This window comes from Euprymna scolopes, chromosome 21, assembly GCF_053919585.1.
Source record: "Euprymna scolopes isolate OS-2025 chromosome 21, ASM5391958v1, whole genome shotgun sequence".
Classification (NCBI taxonomy): Eukaryota; Metazoa; Mollusca; class Cephalopoda; order Sepiida; family Sepiolidae; genus Euprymna; species Euprymna scolopes.
In genome coordinates, this window is record NC_136502.1 from 97,335,890 (window position 1) to 97,349,725 (window position 13,836).

The window sequence follows — 13,836 nt, forward strand, 5'->3', positions numbered from 1 at the left end:
CTCTTTCAATAGTATTTGCAAATAAATTTGCATTATCGCAACAGCTGCTTGCCATCGATTTCTCGTTGGAAGCGGCTATTGGTCTTCACTGTAATTTGAGTGGCAATTAGCCTCCCCAAGGTCCCAGTTCTCATCGCACTTATCTAGCGGAGATCTGGTCAGTGCTCTCTTTGCGGTCTTTCCTTCCTCCTTGACTCTATGAGGTGGGGGGTTCAGTGATGTGGTAATGGGTGGGGAGGTAGAGAACTTATAGATATGCGGCTTCAATATTCTTGGTTCCATGTGGCGTTTCATGTTTTTCCTCTGCTTGTTGCTCATGTGTGTTAGTTACCAAATTCAAGGGGTTATTATTATTATTATTATTATTATTATTATTATTATTATTATTATTATTATTATTATTATATACTCACTAGGATTGCAAATGGCATTGTTCTGATAACTAAATGTATGTATTCATGGCCTGAAAGTTGCATCACTCTGTTGCAGATATTGAAAGTGTGAAACTCTAGAAAGCAACCCGTGTCATGGACGTACGTCAGAAAGAATAGATGCGTCACTGAATTCATCCATGCAGAAAAAAATTGAACCGGCCAAATTCACCGGCGCTTGTTAATGGATTATGAAACCGACGCAGTTAATGTCAACACAGTTAAGAGATGGGTTCGTCGATTGATAATGTGTGATTAAGCTGGTTCTGAACTTTTACTATCAAGGCATCGAAGCCGCTGGCAAAAGTGCACTGAGAATGCTGGTAACTATCTGATATAAGATAATTCTGAAGTACAAAAGATGGCTCGTTTTAACGATACCACCTTCCTCTTCATAGCTCTTCTAAGTTTCAGTTTTGAGGTTACAATATAGGAGGCCTTACCTTTGGAGCAACCGTCGTTGGTATCAGTATCATAGGATACAGTACAAATCGAATTCGATAGGTAATGTTAAATATTAAGACGTAATTTATATATATATATATACTAGCAAAAGTACCCGTCGTTGACTGGGTTAAAAAACAGCCTACAGAAAATGGACTCTGATTTATGAAAGTATGATAGGTTATGAAAAGGAAGGGTTATAAAGAGATAGCTTCGAATTTGGGGATATCAAAACCAAAGAAAAATATGATGGAAGTAAAAATAAAATAAATAAACCCTATAATTTATTATACCATACCTGTTCACACTGAAACAATTATCACAATATTCTGTGGATCTATATTAAAAAAACCTTGTTAAACTTTGTGACATATTTCTATTCTATGGAGGTTAGGCGCGAACGAACACCCCATAATTTTATTATACCATATTTCTTCAAACTGAAACATAATTATCAAAGTATACTTACGAAGATAGATATGAAAAGTCTTTATTAAAATTTGTGCCTATTTCCATTCTATGAAGGCCAGGCGCGAACGCAGAGCCCACAATTTTATTATACCATCCCTATTTTAGTTGAAGCATACTTATCAAAGTATTATTATGTACATCTATATCAAAAACACTTGCAAACGTTTTTTTTTTAATTTTTTAATTTTTTATTTCCATACTTTGTGGACCAGGCGCGAACGTAGACCCCACAACTTTAATGAACCACCGTTCTGCCAGATCAAACATACCCATTCCTGTGTCTCGATACATCTTCTATCATTATATGTAATCAGTTTTTTTTAATAGTCAATCATATAGGAGCCTATTCGTGAACAGACACACACACACACACACACACACACACACACGCACACACACACACACACAAACACACATTTAGCTTTATATTAAATATATATATATATATATATATATATATATATATATATATATATTTGCATATATATGTATACGTGGATACCTTCAAATCAATTATCTAAACTTATTTTATCTTTTGTCGTTTGCACTTTATCTTCTATTTTTAAATCCATTATTCTTTACATTTTGATTTTTGAATTTTACTTTAAACACTTTCTTCCCACTATTGTTAACATTAATAATATATATAATTATTATAAAAAATTATCATTATCACTCATCATAAATATCACAGGCGCCAACATGTTTATTCACACATTACCTTCTATTTTTAATTATCATTACAATTACTGCATATGATTATACCTAAGCATGGAGATAAATTAAGTATATACATTTTGAAATTTTATTATTATTATTATTATTATTATTATTATTATTATTATTATTATTATTATTATTATTAGTAGTAGTAGTAGTAGTAGTAGTAGTAGTAGTATTGCAATACAACTTTCAAATTTTCGCGTAGTAAATTAAGAAAACTCTATAATAAGAGAGTAATGGTGGGGTAGTGGACGGGGAGTGGGTACGAATTGGAAGGAGAAAGACATGCCTTAGAATCACCACTAATAAATCATTATGGTTTCCCCTTTTCATTATTCCTCTTTTCCTTCTTTCTTTCTCTTTTCTTTTTTTTCTTTTCTCCCTTTCGCCCTTTCATTTTCTTTTTATCTCTTAACTTCTTCACTAATGTATGTAGGGATGATAGTGATAGGGCGGAGATATACAAGAGCGGAAAGTAAGTCGTACATTTTCTAACCACATAAAAATTCTAGTCAAATTAAAAGCATTTTTATAACTAAATAACCCCGATGAAATCTGAAACCCTTTTTTAGGGCGGCCATCACACACGCATACGAATACCTTCCATTCAAGTCTTCCATTAACTCTATCTCGATCTTTAACCCCGTACACTTTCCCATTCATTAATACATCTAAAAACAGACTCAAATTCGCACCCCTGTTGGGTTTTACTTACATACAACCAAATCTTATTTTTCACAATCGAACAGAACCTCTTGATATTAACTCCTAGTGATGAGGAAGACCTGCTATTTTCATTGGAAACTTTGCTTTCATATAGAGGTCTCTAGTACTGATAACTAGCTGACCGAAACATGCTTATGACTGTGTAGTAACATATTACTGCTTATGTAAAAACAAATAAAGTGTATATCCTGCTCTACTTCGGTATTGAGCACTCTTGTATTAACCTCGTTAAACATCTTTGGTTACTTAACATCTGGAAAAAAATAATCTCGGATTATGTATAGCCTAGACTAGCACCTTTCCCCAACTGTCGATTGAACCTACAATCAGCGCGTTGACAGTCGGCAGCTCTAACAACTGCACTTAAAATCTGTACTCGTAAATGATTCGTCAAATGTATTTTAGATAAACATCTACCCAACGCTTAACAGTGCTCGAGCTGATAGTTTATTTGTACAAAAAGACAGCGGGCTTCACTTTATCGCAAAAAATAAGCAGCGGGTGAAATACATTTATGACAGTCCTCATATATATATATATATATATATATATATATATATATATATATATATATATATATATATATATATATTGGAAAAAAGGATTCCAGCAGAATGCTCCATTATAAGATAAAAATTTCGAAAAAAAGAGCGTATCATTTATATTTTTTATTTACAGAAAGTTTATATAAGTAATCGGTACCGTCGATTTCAAACCTGATAATAGGGGACCGTTTTAGATACACATATCAAGCTCTCTTCAGCCGGTTCATATAAACTTTCTCTCTCTCTCTCTCTCTCTCTCTCTCTCTCTCTCTCTCTCTATATATATATATATATATATATATATATATATATATATATATATTGAGATTTTACTTACCTACTTAGCAGCATCCAAAATAACGTAACGTTTAGAAGTGTCGTCTGTCACTTAGCTAATTGCGTTTCGCCTCTGATTATTGAGGCAGATTATAGACTAGCTGCATTGAAGACCTGTGATACCACGAAGCAGGTTCTGGACGAGTATATATATATATATATATATATATATATTCACACACACACGCATATATATATATATATATATATATATATATATATATATATATATATATATGAGTATTCAGATTTAAGTCAGGTTTCTTAGATATGAACACGGCTATAAACATGGGAAACGATTTGTAAATTGAAACATATATACATATGCATAAAAATACATATATCCACACACACACACATACACACACATATACATATATATATGTATGTATATATACATATATATATATATATATATATATATATATATATTGGCACATGCATACTATATGTATGAACAGACGCAGCTTAAGTTGTCTAGAACCATTTTAGAAAATCGACGAAACAAAATGGATTCTTTCGGGAAGTAGAATTTAAAAAGAAGCCTTCCTCTCGCCCCAGAGGTGACTAATAAATAAGACATTGACTGAAATTGTGTCTGGGTGCGCATAGTGGAGATTGAAAGGGTCACATTTGGCTCCTGTGGATTACTTTGTATGGGAGGAGGGCGCCCTGCGGCAAGTCGCTGTTATGGCAAGTGCAGGGAGGGGCTAGCTGAGAGGCAAATTTATTGGCATCTATGAAGTAAAAGATGTGTCAGGATTGATTGAAGGGATAGGTCGAATCATGTAATATCGACGCCTGACATTGTCCCTCGTAGCAGAATTTGCACCCTCAGGCAGGAAAGATATAATTAAGTGTCCCGCAAAGGCAGAGAAGAGAAGGGAGATTCAACAAATACATAAGAAGGGGGTGGTGGTAAAGGAGTACAAACAATGTGAAAGGTGGAGAGGGAGGGAGGGAGGGAGAGAGAGAGAGAGAGAGAGAGAGAGAGAGAGAGAGAGAAAATTGCAAAATGAGAAATACTTATTATGTGGATTTCGGGCCTATAGGTTTAGATCTAAATTTTAAAGTAGCATATATATTGGTACTGGTTTATGTTTTGAACCAGACGTATCTCAGCGTTCGCTCGGCTTTGGCCGCAACATGACGTCAAAAGCCGGATTTTGCCGAGCGTCGCCGATAAAATCATAACAACGCTACGTAACAGAAAATCGCAAAATAAATAAATGTCAAATGCAGAAAAAAAAAACACCTACCGTAATTTGGTATTTTATTATTAATTTTTTAAAAAATAATAATCGTAAAACAATGGTCAGAAGAAGCAAAAATTAATTGGGGGGGGGGCAGGGTGTAAAATAATTTTAAAAAAAGATCACAAAATTTTTTTTTTTGTTTTTCAAATATATTATGCCATTTTTTTAAAAAGAATTTTGGAAGTTTTTTGTCAAAGGATACGGGAATCAAAATTGTTTTCTTTTTAAGTATTTTTGAAAGTATTTTGTAAAATAATATTTATTTTTATTTGTTTTTATTTTAATTGGAAGGGAAAGTTTTATAGATTCATTATGTTGGTACTGTCCACTGATTTGCATGTCACAACTGATTTTTTTTTCTCTTCGAATATGTATCCAAAAGTCGTCTGCTAGGCGCGCGCGCCGCCGCCTCGTTGTAATTCAGTGCTCCACGCTTTGATTAGCTGATCGGCGTGTTATGTCAGAGAACAGCTAAATCCGAGCTGTTGCTTATCATGTTCTAATTTGACAATAAATAACACGAAAAGGCTAAATACGCTGTAAAAGAAAATGCCGAAAGCAAACATCACGAATGTAATATTTGAAAAAAAAAATTGAAGCATAACATGTTTTACTAAAATTACCAAAATCGGCACTAAATGACCCAAAAAGGATTGATATGCCGTAAAACAAAACGATTTAACATTAAATAAACCGAAAAAGGTTGATATGCCATAAAGCAAAATAACCAACCCGACGTAACACGCAATCCTCTTTGAGAATAACAAATGGGTATCTTTAAATGTAATCAAATACCATTTAGGGGCCGTTTAAATGTCTAAAACACCAAAAGCAAATAAATTAAATAATCTTTGAGTAAACGTTCATAAATAAAAGCAGAATCATTTCACACATATCTAAGGAAATGGATGAAACCTTAGAGGAAAACCTACAGTCTGTAGTGGAATAAAGCTATGGATGGTAATATTTGATGCTGCCGAGAATAAGTTTCTTTCGTTAATTATAAGAAACATTCTTATCCACTGATAACCATGGCTAATAATACATTACTTCGGCTTAGCATTCACAGTGAACATGAACTGGAACAAATACATTGCGGGCATTGCCAAGGCTGCTGTGAAGAAGGTAACCTATTTATCGTGCCAGAAAGATACTCACGCCTGAGGGTATCCTGTACCTCTACAAGGTTACCATTAGCCGATGTATAGAGTATTGATGCCACATCTAGTCTGGTGCACCAGTTACTAGTCTTCCTTTATCCATCCATCCATCCAGCCAGCCAGCCATCGCGGCTGCAGCCGAGATTGACTTTACTACACGAGTTTTTAGTGTCATTCAGATCTTGTCAGTAGCTGAATACTTAATGCTTCGCCAGAGTTATCAAGGGTATTTTTTTTTATCGTGACGCCATCACTAGATAGGGTGCCTACCACGGCTTAAGAGAGCCCCATCTACCCTCGAGAAAAGGATAGACCGCGCCAGTTTCTCAACCTGGTATTTTACATCGCGGTACATACAGCGACTCGCCTTCCCAAATGGTCACCGATCTGGTACTGGCTAGGCTCAACGTTTCTTAACTTCGGTGATCCGGCAAGAACTGGTGTGTCAACGTGATTGTGCCGTATACATTGTGCTCCACTCTTTAGAGGGTTCAAAAGTGAGACGCCAATCTCATAGGTCCCGCACTGTCAACCAAACTCCCTCCAATCGACGAAATGTTGTATCCCTGTGCCTATTTTACAAGTATTTTAATGGAAAATGCTCCGACGAACTTGGAAGCACTTGTACCCCCTCGACGTAAATACCCCCTCGACGTAAATACCCCCTCGACGTAAATACCCCCGACTAAATCGACAAGTAACAAAATCAATCCCATCATACTCTGTAGAGATCTCTAAATACCGGAAAGCCTTTTACTAAAATAATTTATTCTCTCGGTAGACTGGTGGACTTCGGAATTCCCCACCGGGCCCCTGCTTCTCTGACTGTACTGACATGTAGAAGTTCAAGTAAGTTCAAGTGTAATGTGAACACATACTTCGTTGCTCAACTCCCTACATAGTGTCTCTGTAGATTTAGTCTCAAATAGTAGCACGTTACTTCCAAGTGCTACTGTATCATTTTGGCGTAGAAAAAAAAACAGTAAAAAACGCACCTGCAAATACTAACAATTTTTACTCTGACACTAAAATTTCGCAATGTTACAAGATTCTATGTGCTCGTCTTAAAATACTGCTAAAAACAATATTTTTCCACAGGAGTGGAAAGTAAGCGTAAGATTAGAAAAAGGGAAATTCAATTAGAAATTAATCCACTACAATTACGATGGCGTTACATCATATAACGTTATGCAACATATAAACTAAATCAATTTTTTAAGAGGTTTTATGACGTCAACATAATCAGGCATTTTTTTCTTTGAAGATCAAGCATCCCTACGCGAATGGGGAAAACAAATTACAGTTCATCCAAATGTACACTAATGTAAAATCGCTGGTAGAATTTAACTCCTAGAAACAAATAATTATGTTATTTGTTTCATTATGTAAGTGTTTCAATAACACTGTGCAACACTAAAGAAAAATGCTGAACATTTGTGGTCATTTTTATATGCACTCGAACATCGAATTAAGTAGATTTGTTTTTCAAAATTAGCACTTTCAATAATTCTGCGGGCAATCTTAGTGATGTGACGGATGAACATGGCGAGAGATTCCTTGATGAATATTTCAGTAAGAAATGTTTTCAAGGAAAATAGAAGCCCGTAACGTTGGTAGACACAGGCTGGAATATAAAAAGGGAGACTAACACCCAATACAATAGGGTTTAGAGGACAAATCTTGTTTAAACTGACAATTCTGTGCTTTTCATTCATAACTAATAATAATAAAAATAAAATATTATTTATTGCAGATGAAAATGGCATTTTATATAAAGAAATAAACATCTGATTTAATATCAGAATAATTTGCGTACCCCTAATAGGTTTATGTGCCATATCCTTTTTTAAAATCTGACATTTGTTGCAGTGCTATTATTATATTTTTCTACTCGAAGAAAAAATATGAAGTCTTGTTTTGCAGCCTGCGATCGGAGAACACCTGACAGTATGTTACAACGACTCGATGCACATTTCTTTCAATTTAGCTGGAAACTTTAAATATAAATAATTCACCGTAAATAATTAAATCCGATTCACAACTAATCTGGGAAAAGAAAGAAGAAAGCACGTGATGAGTTCGGGTTATTTTTTCCCCAAGAAAAGCTGGTCAATGTTGAAAAAAAAAGAAAAGAAAAAAAGAAAAAAGAAAAAAAAAGAAAAAAGAAAAAAAAAGAAAAAAAGAAAAAAAAGAAAGAAAAAAAAGAAAAAAAAAAGGCGATTAAAAAAAAGGTAATAATTTTGTGTTTTCTTTGATGATGAACAAAATGTCATTATTTTCGTTTCAAATATATATATATATATATATATATATATATATATATATATATATATATATTTGTGTTAATTTCAATAACGCCGAATTTATTTTGTCTAATTTTTATTTTTATTTTTTGTTTTTGTATTTGTAATCTCTTCAGACGATGGGAATTTAAATTTTTGTTTGCAAAGAACAGAAGTCCATGATTTACATAACTAAATGGGGTTCCTTCAGACTTTGGCAGACTATGGATACCCACGAAGGGGTACCTGCGCCTGAAATCTTTGTTGCAGGAGGTGTGCAATCTCCAACAACACATTTCTTGAGTCGACATTATTAAATATCAGTGTCAAGTGTAGTGTATTTACAGGACGACTGGAAACAAATGCGGAGAGCATATACAGCGCCTAGAATTACCAAATGGTCACCCATCTGGTACTAATCAGGCTCAACGTTGCTTAACTTCGGTGATCCGACGGGAACCGGTGTGTCAACGCTATTATGCCGTATATACATAACAAATAATAATCAGAAAAGAGACCAGGAAAAAAGCGCCAAGTAATACAAAATTGAATATTTTATTTGTTAGCATTTTTCTCTCAAAGAATATCTGCCATAGATTAAAAAATTAATTATTAGTTTATAAATTTCGCCTACGTTTTATTTTTAGTTCATAAAAATGTTATAACATTTATCATCTGTATGTATTTTTAATTGCATGATTGTTTTACTGAATGTTAGTGATCACGAGTTTTTTTTTTCTTTTATTGCTAAACAATGGATAAAAAAGTCGATATTGTTTCAAGAGAGATTTTAGATTGTTTCAACATAGTTGAACACAAGTAACAATCATTTTATTGTGTTGCCTCTGATTTTTTTCTAGCTTATTTAACTTTTAATATTGATGTGAAGATTTTACGATATTTATCAAAATTTTATCTTTTATATAACTTTTATATTTTTGAAAACTTTGCATAATAAATTTTGATTATTTAATTTTTTTGTTTACTGGTGTATTTTTAAATTATTATTTATATTTTAGTTTAATTAGTTGTGTTGTGGTCCCCTTCCCCTCACTGTCTTCCTTAATTCACTCTTTCCTTCTGTATATATATCTATACTCTTATAAATGTGTGTTTTTTTGTGTATTGATATTCATATTAAACACCCATTTTCATTTATTTAAAAAATATTATTTTCTTATATGTGGATCGTAGAATTGCATTTATTTGCAAAAGATAAAAGCTAATTTGCATATTCTTTTAAACATGCATTTTAATTAATTTACTTTTATTTTTTTTTCGTTTTTTTTATTGGAATGATCATCTTTAGTTAACAGTTACGTGCAGATATTCTACATGATACGTAACATTTGCGTAAAATGTTTATAGCAAACACAAAACTCTTTCCATATATATTTATACATATGTATATATTTTGGTTTTAAAAAATTTTGCTTATCAAACTCTTCTGTCAGTTTTTGGTCTACAGACATGAAAATTCATATATAAGTATTTGCACACATGCGAAACTTTATATTTGGGTTTTAGCACAGTAAAATCGGTACAAAAGTGTGAAAATTTAAACAAAAATGAAATTCGCCAGGCGAAGGTCGAACGATGGCATTACGGATATGCATGCATAACGTAGTAGCTATTGGTTCACGTTTTAAATTTTTAGCCTTGCAGAAAACGTGTCTTCATAGGTCAGTCATTAATTTGCAGAGGCAAAAATAATTCGTGAGCTAAACGTGTCGTTTGGCGCACGAGTCATTTTTTTTTTCAAATCATTACTATATAATGCGTCCTATAAAATATAATAATAAATACGAAATCTGCATTAATCAAAATATCATATTTAAGCGTATTTTACGACCGGGCAATGCCGGGCGTCCTGCTAGTATATATATATATATATATATATATATATATATATATATATTATTGGATGTATTTACATAGAATTTTGTGTATTTATGTTCAGTATTTATGGCAATTAAGCTACGTAGAATGTTCTGCGTATTTATGGCAATTAAGCTACATAGGATGTTCCGCGTTTCATCTTTGTAAGCATTCGTAAGGCTATTGCATGGAAACGATGTTACACCGGTTTTTCATGATGCTGAGTTTACTACTAAACCAATCAGTCTTTGTTATTCATACCCCATTTATCGTAACTAATGGACACGCGTTTATCAAACAGAGGTTCACTTGACCTCTTATTCGTGTAGCATGTATATATATACATGTGTATATATTTTATGCAATATATATTATGTATATATATATATGTATCTACATGAAATGTTATAAGAACGTATAGTTTTTGTCGATTTACAGTAAAATAAAACAGATTTTTCTCGTTATGAATGTTTACTAAATTTTCTACGCATCTTTGAAACTACAACTTCATGTCAACATCCAATAGTCACGTAGTGTTATTTACGCCGTCAATTGTGATACTGCATTTCATTTTAATATAACCTCCCATAACAGCCATCGCAACAGAACCATTAATATGAAGATGGTTGGATCACACATCGGCCGAAACGAAAAGAAAAATATGCCAATAAAAGGCAGAATAAATTCACACTCAAAATGGTTTTTTTATTATTTTGTCTTATTTTTACATTTTTTTAATATATTTTTTAATTTAAGCAGACGCCCAAACTTTTGTTATATTGCGTCTTGCACACACACACACACACACACACACACACACACACACACACACACACACACACACATAAATATTTTTTATTCACTTTAGGAAAAAAAAAGTTATCATACGTCGCTACAATAAATTTACTGTTTTAGTCTTAAAAGACATCGTCAGGCGAAAATATACCTCTGGTCTTACTCGAAAAAAATAGAAAAAATAGAAGTAAAAGAAAGAAAAGTTTTGGAAATAGTTTCTTAAAATTAAGCGTTTTGACATGCATGATTTTTTTTGTTAAAAAAGGGGGACCTTGGTTTAATCAGGTACCCCCGCTAGTATATATATATATATCATAGTAATACGTTGGTGTGGTGGCGCTAATGACTTTACATTAAAATTTAAAATGGCGTAAATATCACAAAACACAATTGTAACTACTCTTCCCATTTTCAAATCTTATACATTTTTTTTTCATTAATTTCTGCCCTTCTAATCAATTAGCTGGTGACTCATCCATCTGTTTAACCTTATCCTCGAGTGGTTTCCGGTTTTGGTAAGTGATGGGTGATTATTAAAAACACAATTAAAGTGTTTGTTTATAACACTTGACATTCTCAAACGGCCACTCATCTGAGTACCATTCATACTCAACGTTGCTTAACCCTGGTGTGTCAAAGTGATTTAGCCGTAAGCAAATATGAGAGTGAATATTTCTAATTTCTTTTGTTCATTTTCATCTATTTTTGAAAATCAAAATGTCCGATTTCTTTTTAATTGGTTTTCTTTTACAAAATGCTGACCTAAAAAAACACGAGGTAAAGAAAATGGACAGGAAGTATTATTGGAGTTGTTGGAAAATAGACCGAAGGATATTCGAAAAAAAAAATGGCTGATATTTGGCATTGGATGCCATTTATAGTTACACGGTGTAATAGTAGTTTGAGTCTCGAGGCAATCTAGCTATTTTTATACTTTTTGTTGATTTTAGTCTAATATTGGAAAATTAATGGTCTCCCAACATCATTATACAATGGTCATTCAAAAGCTAATGCCTACTATATTCCGCCTGAATGGATCAGAAAGGATTGCAAATTGCGTTATTATGATTACTGAACTAATGGATTTATGACCTGGAAGTTTCATCTCTCTTTTGCAGATACTGACGCTGCGAGAGTCTAAGAAAGCAACCCCTGCCATGGATGCGCGTCTGAAGCAGAGATGCGCCAGAAGCTGAGATGCGTCATTGAATTCGTTTACACAGAAAAAAAAAAAAAACTGACACGACTGTTGAACGTTTACGAAGCCAATACAGTTGATGTCAGCACCGTTAGGAGATCGGATCGTCGATTTCAGAGTGACGACACAGATGTGAGTGACAAAGCGAGCCCTGTACGCCCATGCATAGCCGTCACCCCATCGCTTGTGTATTGAGAATAGTGGTGACTATGTAGAAAAATAAATTCTGTGGCACAAAAGGTCGCTCATTTTAATGGTACCACTCCCGTCTTCGTAGCTCTTCAACTTATTTTGTAATTAAAAAATGGAATGCATTACTTTTGGAATGAGCCTCGTATATACTGACTATTGAAAATTCGTTAACCAATTGGTATGCGAAAAACATCGAATCGCGTGTGCGTTGATAAACGGTGACGCAAAGAGATATGCTAGAATAGGTAGAGAGACAGTGACACGAAAGGAGAAGAAAAGAGAAGTAAAAGTAGCAGCAGGAGTCGGAATGCCAGAACAAAAGGTGAACGAGTTCACGGCTTTAGCCACGTCAGACACGACCTTATTAATACAGCGCCCCTCTACATATCTGGTTTTGATACCGTGTCGCCACAATATTCGAGTCATACAGAACGACAGCACAAATTTTATTAGGGATTATTTAATATGGACCTCGTTGTGAGTATCTGTGTCAAAGAAACCTCGTTGTAAGTATGTGTTTTAAAGAAACCTTGTTGTAAGTATGTGTTTTAAAGAAACTTCGTTGTATGTGTTTTAAAAAACCTCGTTGTAAGTATGTGTTTTAAAGAAACCTCGTTGTGAGTATGTGTTTCAAAGAAACCTCGTTGTATGTGTTTTAAAGAAACCTCGTTGTAAGTATGTGTTTTAAAGAAACCTCGTTGTGCGTATGTGTTTTAAAGAAACCTCGTTGTGAGTATGTGTTTTAAAGAAACCTCGTTGTGAGTATGTGTTTCAAAGAAACCTCGTTGTAAGTATGTGTTTTAAAGAAACCTCGTTGTGAGTATGTGTTTTAAAGAAACCTCGTTGTAAGTATGTGTTTTAAAGAAACCTCGTTGTAAATATGTGTTTCAAAGAAAACTCGTTGTAAGTATGTGTTTTAAAGAAACTTCGTTGTATGTGTTTCAAAGAAACCTCGTTGTGAGTATGTATTTCAAAGAAACCTCGTTGTAAGTATGAACCTTTAAGAAATGGCAATTAGGACGTGACTCCACTCTTATGAGGAATAAAGAGTGAACCTTCGGTTTACATTCGGCAGCTTAAAAACTCTCGTCCCGACCTATTGTTCCTTCAGTCATCAGATTCCACAAACGGTATTTCTCACAAAAGAGGAAGAATTGCTTTCATCTGAGTTGAATTTTACTTTGATCGGTGTGGGGGTGGGGCGGAGGCATATGAAAATTATTTTCAATCCTCTCATCGTATTCATCATCACATACGGCAAAATAACGTTGACACCAGTTTTTGTTAGATCACCGAAGTTAAGCAATGTTGAGCCTAGTTAATATCTGATGGGTGACTATTTTGGAATACCAGGCGCTGTATGTAGGAGGACGTCAACACCCTGCAAGAGTTGCAAAAA

At 33.8% G+C, this 13,836-nt stretch overlaps 1 pseudogene; it reads right to left on the reverse strand.

Annotated features, from left to right (window-relative positions):
• Positions 1 to 8,746: 8,746 nt before the first annotated feature.
• LOC145243086 (5S ribosomal RNA) lies at positions 8,747 to 8,863 on the reverse strand (annotated as a pseudogene).
• Positions 8,864 to 13,836: the final 4,973 nt, after the last annotated feature.